Consider the following 8,452-nt stretch of genomic DNA (forward strand, 5'->3'; position numbering starts at 1 on the left):
TTAGTACTTATTATATGTTAGATAGTTTTTAGTTACAAGTAAGTGTAATTGCTAATTTTATCTTCCTTAAGGTTATTGTCACTGTTTTTGAAAATGTTTATTGATTTCATAAAGGTGCTTCTACTTCAGCAGTATCCTAGTTAGAAAAAAGGTTTCTAGATCTTAGCAATATTCATCAAGTTAAATTAAAAACATTAATAATTTATAGAATATTTACTATATTCAGGAACTATCTCATAAAGGAGAATTCTAGTACAACAAAATTATTTGGACACACTTTTGATTTTCATTGTAATGGGATTCTCCTTATTAAAAGCAGTACATTTCAAAGTCAAAGAGTTATTTATTCATGCATAACCTTCTTGCATCTATCACTTTGATCTATCACCTATTAATATAAGTAAAAAAATCACATTAAATTACATTAAATGTATTTTCTTCTAGAATAGAATGAAATAGCTGATCACATTCTTTTTTTTCCAGTGTTTAGTTTGAAGTAGTTATATGGTTTATTTTAAATATGTAATATAATCTCTATTTACACTGGAAAACATTCCAAAAGAAGTTCATGATTTTTAAGTTCATAGTGCCACTAGATAAAGTTCTCAATTTAGTAGTCCCATTAAACAAATTCTCACCTTTCCTCATTATCTTCATGTTATATTCCTTTGCTTTCAAGATTCCACAGATATTATTAACCGCCTTTATATGTAACTCAAATTCAAAATTATATTTTATTTTTTGGAGTAATTGGTTGTAGATACTATTATGTTACTAGCTTCTAAATTCATTTATTTGTAAATCTTTATTCTGCTCTTTTTATAGTTACCAGAGTCTTCCTCACCAACTTGATTTATCTTTAATCTTTTTTTTTTTCTCTTAGGCACAGGTAAATCACTTGGTCATTTTACAGGGATGTTTAGCCTGGGATATATTTCAATCATTCGCTTTCATTTTCTCTGTGTGATAACGTACACAGTTGTATCCTTCTGTAATAAATTTCTCCAATGGATCAGAAATATTTTTTTCTCAGCAATTACATTTTTATGATTGCAACTGTAGGCATCTGCACTTTATCACTTTCAAGATCTGAGTTTGGCAGTGCAGTGCAGAAAGTCTATTTATGCAGAATTGCAATGAAAAGAATTTACATCTCTATGTTGTATACTCTTTGAAGGAGATATAAACTGCTAGATTATGCTAGTCATTACATGATGGAAGTGTCTATAATCTAATTTTCCACAAAATATAATTTGCTATGTGTCAGATTCATATTGAATGTAAGCTAAAAGAATTGACTTACTAAAAACCCTTTAAGATAAAAACAATAACGAATTACTTATAATGTGTTATCTCCTATAAAGTTTTTTTTGGGCAAAGGTTCAAATGTATATTCTAATATAAATATATCCCATGTTTTCAAGAGGCAAATACAGAGTTAGATCAAAAGTTACAAACATTATTTGTTTGTTATTTAGGAAAACTTGGCCTTTTCCCAGTTTCTGCTTCCATAGTGTCTCCCATTTATTTCTGGGAGTCTTTTTGGAATGGGTTTTTATATACTCTGTAATACTTATTGGGTCTAGTTTAAGAATATCTGCTAACCCTTTTATCAGTCAGCATAAGCTAGGTTATGCTGTGATAAGAAGACAATCTCCAAATCTCTGAGGCTTAACAAAAGTTTATTTGTTGCTCAAGTTACATGTCCAATGTTAGGTGGTTGGGAATCTCTGCTTAGTACAGGCCCTCAGGGACCCAGGCTAACAGGGACTGTATCTCAACATTTATTTCCACTGTTGTAACCGGGGAAAGAGAACATGATGAATCACAGAAGGACCCCTAAAATGTCCACCTGCATTTGACGTATGTCAGTTCTACCCACATTGTTTTTACCAAAGCAAGTAAAGTAGTCAGTGTGGATGCTGAATGGGTGATCCTACCTTGTGCCCAGGAGAATGGGAATATTTGTGAACAGCCCCAATAACTATTACCTTCCCATTGCTTTTTTTTTTTTTTTAGGAGTTCCTTTTTGTTAAATTTTCATCTGCTGTCAAATCACCTTTTTACCCTGTCATAGCTGATTTTATCATGGTAGTCAACTGAATTATTGACCACTCAGTTATGGGTTGGCCAGAAACCTATGAGGCAATCCGGCATGAGAGCTATGCCTCTAGGGGATGATGGTGAATTGGTCCTTTCACCATCCTCTGAGAAATTGACTATGTACTGAGAGCTAACAGTTAGTACCTAGGGTTAGACAGTTATATCATGTGCAAAGCTAAAAGACACACAGAAAGATGTGGAGACATGGGAACGAATTCTAGTGAAGCACTTTTCAAGTTCAAGTCCGCAAATTTCTGCTTTTGACGGATAATGAAATTACCAAGCTTGTAATGAATTCTTCCAACTTCCAAGCCACCTTCTAGTCTCAGAATTATACTCTAGTCTTTGTGGGGCCTCACTGTTTCCAGTCCCCTTGAGCACTGGTCACATAGGCCAGATGCTTGTCTTTCTTATGTAATCTGATTTCCTGGCTTCCTACCTCATCAGTGGCTGAAAGTTCAAAAGAAGTTCCATTAGCAGCAACAATCCAGGGTTCCTATAATTGCCTTTGTTACTTATGCTAGAATGGAGATTTTTCCTGTGAAGCCTCTCTTTAGCTCTTCCTCTTAACTCCAGAAATTTGGAGTCTCTGAGGTATGACTTACCTATTCTCCCAAATCAGTCTACTTGCCATATTCTTTCATTTTATCTGGCTTCATCTTATCGATAGTAACTGCTAATGCTTCCATTGCAAGACTAGAAATGGACATGCCAAGGTATCTGTGTTTCAATGTCTCCAAAGCCGTGAATCCTCAAAATGGTGAAATAGCACTGAGCTCCTATAGCACAGCTCCCAACTGTGCTTCATTCTGTCACATGGGCCCCCATGAAGCAATGCTTGCACCTAGAGTCACACACGTTTCCTTATAAAAACAATGTCTTTCACCTTCTTGCATCACTTCTCCCTCCTATTAGCGTCAAACCCAGTACAACTAGCAGGATGGTGAATAGTTCATCTTTACTCCTGTAAGCATCCTATTTTTCTTTCCACCCTGACTCCTATGCAGAATTTCTCTGCCACATTCCATTCTCAACATAATTTCTTTCTCTTCTCCTTTACTCAAGAGGAGGGAAAAAAAAGAAAAAAAAGATAAGCAATCATGAATATCATTTTATGCAAATAGATGCCTAGATGCCCAAAGGGTTCACTTCCTACTGTTCTACAGACAGATCTGATGGGCTTCCACTTAGGAGAGGACATGCTTTGGCTTTTTAGCTTCCTAGAATATATTTCCTGTGTTTCTTTTAGAAAAGAATTCAAGTTTTGTGGTTGTTTTCTGTCACTTCTATAGGTCATTTTGAATGAGCATGATGCTATTTACTTGTTTCCTTGATTCTATCTCCAAGCTGCTTTTTTTTTTTTTTCCATTGCCATGCTGATTATCCTATTACTGGAATTTTTTTATCAAAATTAACATCGAAGATTCCAAGGAAATCTCAAAGTCAAGTCTGTACACATAATGGTTTTATAGATTATAAGCAAATATTGGAGTTTTGACTATAACCTTAAAAGTAACCTTAAAAGTTAGTAAGTTAAATGTTTTTTAACTTACAGGCTCAAGGCTTAATAGGTATAAAGATGTTATTTTCATGATAAGACAAAGGAATAAACTTAATTCTGCCTCAAAAATGTTTTAAAGCTTAGGGTGATTCAGTGTAGTTAAGTTGATTCTAATAAAGTGAATTCTATTTTTGCATTCTTTTACTGCCAGAAAATTGCTCCCATGGGAGAATTGTTAGGCTATAGTATTCTTTGAGAAACAAATAGTCAAGAAAAGAAAGCCATATAAGGATAAGATAAACTGGTAGCTAATTGATTAAAATAGTGTGAGTCCAGCTGGGATGTGCGTGGTTGAGCATACAAGGGATGCTCCCACCATAAGAACCTGGTGGCTTTGAGAGTAACTGTGGGTAGATGTCAGTTTACACGTGCTCCACCTTTTCTCAGCTTGCTTCCTAGACCTTTTATTCTATCAGACTCTGATTTTCTTTCTACTCATTCCAGTTGCTGCCCTGTTGTTCTGGGTTCTTTGACCATCCTTAATCCACTCCACTTCTGTTAACACTTTATTTTTCAATCATAGCTCATCTTTTCTTCCACAAATTCAGAATAATCCCACAGATATCCTCTTCTAGCTTAGCTGTGCAGTAGGATCTTATAAACTGCTTCTGTAGGCAGCTTCTGTAGGTGATATAGATTGATAAGTCCAGATCCACTTGTCCTTTTAGGGGAAAATGCTAGATTGAAGGGAGCGATTGTGGTTCAGCTGTCTGAAAGGATAGAAGAGTCCATATCTCCCCAGATATGGTTATTTTTACTGCTTGATGTGTGATTCTACCCTTCGTAGAACCCCCTGGGCTATTCCAGAGCACCCAGCTTGTCTCAGGAGATATTGCTGTGGCTTGACAATGTGATGACTCTAGACCACTGGTCAGCAAACTTTTTCTGAAGAGATAATAGTTTCAGTTTGACAGCTATAGGGTCTCTGTTGCAACTACTCTGCTGTTGTAGTTTGGAAGCAGCCATAGACAATATGTAGACAAAAGGATATGGCTGTGTTTCAATAAAAATTTATTTACAAAAATGCACAAGTGGTCAGATTTGGCCCTGGGTACTTAATTTGCAGACCGCAGCTCTGGAGTGACCATTTTCTTGTAGAGATACTCTGCACTTACTGGTTAAGGAAGGGCAAGAAATAGGCACTATCCCACACATAGGAGCCCCGCTGTGAGATAAATTATGATAGTGTGTTTTGTGGCCAAGCCCTGTGAGACATAAAAGCCTCACTTGGGGCAAGAGTGCTAACTAGGCAATTCAGAAAATTCCTGTTACTGTTGAGATCCTGTTAGCCTAGTGGTTTCCAACTTTGGCTGCACATTAAAATCACCTGGAGGGGGTGGTGCTTTTAAAACTCTTGATGCCCAGGAAGTCAATTAAATCAGAATCTTTGGAAGTAGGACCAGACAGTAATTTTAAAGCCCCCAGGTAATTAAAATATAGGAACTGCTGTGCTGGCTATTATATCAGCCAGTAGTGAGCATGGTTATGCCTCTTGGCCAAAGGCTTCACCTAAAATGGTACCCTTTGTATGTCTTTTTAATGGGGTTCGTGGTACCCATCTGGAATAATTTTATAAGGAATTTCTGGGGTTACTTCCTGCATCAACTCTCTGGAACAGGCTCAGTTAGTTCTCTGAGGTCCTAGTAGGACTATTAGTAGTAGATCTAGGAAAACTACTGCAGCTGAGAGGTCTTGAATCCATGTTCTGCAGCTCTCTCTTACCCAGCAATTCGCTACTAGATGTATGGACTAGGTTAGGGTGGACTCAAGGGTTTTGGGTACTCGTAATGTGATACTGTGATTTATAAGAAATATATATTTGATTATTCAGATGACCAAAATAAATTTCTCATATATATTTGGTATTCATCCACGGTTCTTGGCTATTAGCTCCCCAAACTCTTGGAATTTCCTACGTGTTGAGAATGATAAAGGTATCTTTTTTATATCAACAAGATGACTTTTGGAAAGCACCCAAGGATGGGGGATGGTTATGATTAGAAGGGTGCAACTTTCAGTCCCATGTCTTGACTTCTGGGATGATTAGAGGGGTGCAACTTTCAGTCCCATGTCTTGACTTCTGGGAAGGAGAGAGAGGCTGCAGATTCAATCACTACTGGCCAGTGATTTAATCAGTCATGCCTGTCTGATGAAGACTCCCTAAAAATCCAAAAGGATGGGTTTGGGAGAGCTTCTGATTTCTTGAATCTGAGAAAATGATGTGCCTGGAGAAGGCAGGGAAGCACCGAGTCCCTACCACATATCTTGCCTTACACATCAATTCCATCTGGCTGTCCTTGCCCTATATCCTCTTATAATAAACCAATGATCTAGTAAGTAAAATGTTTCTCTGAGTTTTGCGAACTGCTGTAGCAAATTAATCAAACCCAAGGGGAGGATCTTGGAAACTTCCAATTTATAGTCAGTCGGTCAGAAGCCCAGGTAAAAATGGCTAGCAACTGGTGTCTGAAGGTGCGGGGAGAGTCTTGTAGGACTGAACCCTTAACCTGTGGAATCTGATACTATCCTGGGTAGTGTAAGAATTGAGTTGAATTGTAGGACACTAGCTGGCGACTCAAGAATTGTCTGATGATGTGGGACACCCCCTCACCCCCTACTTCCATGCACAATTGGAATTGGGTTTGGTGATCTAATTCACATGGCATCTTGGTTTTGGCAGACTTTGCTTTGTGTCGATGAAGATATAGTGAGGAAAGAGATTCAAAATGTACAAGTGCGAAATTATGGTGTGATGTTACATCACATGAAGAAGTTATGTTACAGTCACCTGCACCCGTGCTTCTCAATCTTAGCTGTACAAGGCATCACTTGAGGAACTTACAAACATCCTGATACCCAGATCAGAGCTAAGACCAATTAAATCAGAATCTCTGGAGTAGGACCGCATTAACAGTATTTTTTAAAAGCCTCCTAGGTGATTCTAAAGTATGGCCACTGGAGGAGGACCTTCCTGCCACCAAAGTGTTGTCTAAGAACTGATAGTGTCAGGCTCGTTTGGGAACTCTCTAAAAAATGCAGACTCTCGGGGTGCCACCCTGGACTCACTGAATCAAAATCTATGGTGTAATAAGATCTCAGGTGATTTGTATCACATTAATGTTTGAGAAGCACAAGTGTAGGAGACTATAAATTTCAACTTTTAATTCGCAACTTTGTGTAGCCAGAGTTGAAAACTGCTACCTGTGGGTCCTTAAAGGGGATGCTCAAGGGTGATTGTCCTGTTGTGAGGGACCAGTGCATTTCTTCTGAAGAGGCTCTGCCTCTCTCACACTCTGACTTAGGTATAGCCACGCCTACTTCCTTCCTTCTCCAAACGTGTGGTTAGTCTTACATCAGGTGATTCTGTTCTTCCCAGAAATGGCTTTGGGGCATCAGGAATCATGACTTGAGAAAGTTTCTACAAAGGAGCGTATGAAGCAATTTTTTTTCAGAGTCCTTAAGAGAAGTGGAACTTAAAGTTTCTCTGCTTTCAGTGTTTTCTATCATGCTAACACAGATCCTCAATCTGATGAAGCTCAGAGAGGAGAAGTAAGGACATGTATCTTACTTGTCTTTTTCTGTCAGCTCCTTCTTCCAATATATAGCAGATATAACTCTTGCTAAATGGGATCCAATAGCTAAAAGAATCTGGAAAATTTTCTCTTTTTCTAATGGCTTTCATAGCTATTTTTTGTTTAAGACTTTAATAAAGCCAGCTTTGAAACTCAAAGATGATCAATGGTATCTTTGAGTTTCAAAGCTAGCTCTCTCCTTCCCTGGAATAATAGGCCTCATGGCTCAGCTTTAGATATAGAAAGTTCAATATTGATAAAATATCATTCACACTTACATTCTGAAAAGTGGTTAAATTGATGGTGTATGTTATAATTGATGGCATTGTAGAATTAAGGGACTATGGTAATATCCTGATATTTTGAAGGATGGACTTTAGGGCATCAAAGGTCAAGCATTAGCTGAAAAGATTCAAGCTGGTTACTGATACATAATTGTCACCAATAAATGAGGCAAAAATGGCTTTGTTGACTTAGAGACAATCCTGACAAATGATGTAGACACAACCTAATCAGTTTTAAATTAAACATCAATCTTTAAATTACTGATAGGCTGTATTCAAATCACATTTGTATTGCTGTAAGATCTTGACCGTAGAGGCCCACATGTCTAATTATCATCACCTGTAGTCTTTCTTGTTTAACACTTGTTTTCTCTTATTATACATGATGTGCAGGTGATTATGTATATTTTTCCCCTGGACATCTTCAATAAAAAGGAGTTTTGTGTTAGATGAGAAAAGGAAAAAATCTGATGGTCTAGGGTAAGTGGGAAAAAGGGAATCTGGTAACAGAAAGTGTGAGTAAAAGGCAGATATAACTTCATAAGTTTGTGTTGACAATGCATATTGGCATAATTTATTCAATTTTATAGTTGTTAGGGTTTTAACTGATTATTAAACAAAGCTAGAACACAGAAGTAGTGGTCATAACCATATCCCACCATCAATCACTGCTGGAAGTGGAATTCTGGGCTGGATGGACCAATGGACCATGCGAACATTTTAAACTAATACATGTGAGGTTAACCCATTCTTTATTTTAGGGCCAACTTTGGCCTGATTGTATCTTGCATTTCTTATTTTGTTTCCTTCAAGAAATCAATGGTTATTGATGGAAAGAGTTGTCCACTTGCTTTTCCTTGTTCAGCACTTCTTTGAATCAGTATTCTACTATAAACTATTGGTTATTAATTCACAGAATGATTAATGCTTGA

At 37.3% G+C, this 8,452-nt stretch overlaps 1 protein-coding gene across 2 annotated transcripts in view; it reads left to right on the forward strand.

Moving 5' to 3' along the window:
* Window positions 1-8,452, forward strand: part of CTNNA3 (catenin alpha 3) — a 1,378,877-nt gene that overhangs the window by 43,734 nt on the left and 1,326,691 nt on the right. The window lies entirely within an intron of this gene.

This window comes from Pteropus alecto, unplaced genomic scaffold (assembly GCF_000325575.1).
Source record: "Pteropus alecto unplaced genomic scaffold, ASM32557v1 scaffold155, whole genome shotgun sequence".
NCBI lineage: Eukaryota > Metazoa > Chordata > Mammalia > Chiroptera > Pteropodidae > Pteropus > Pteropus alecto.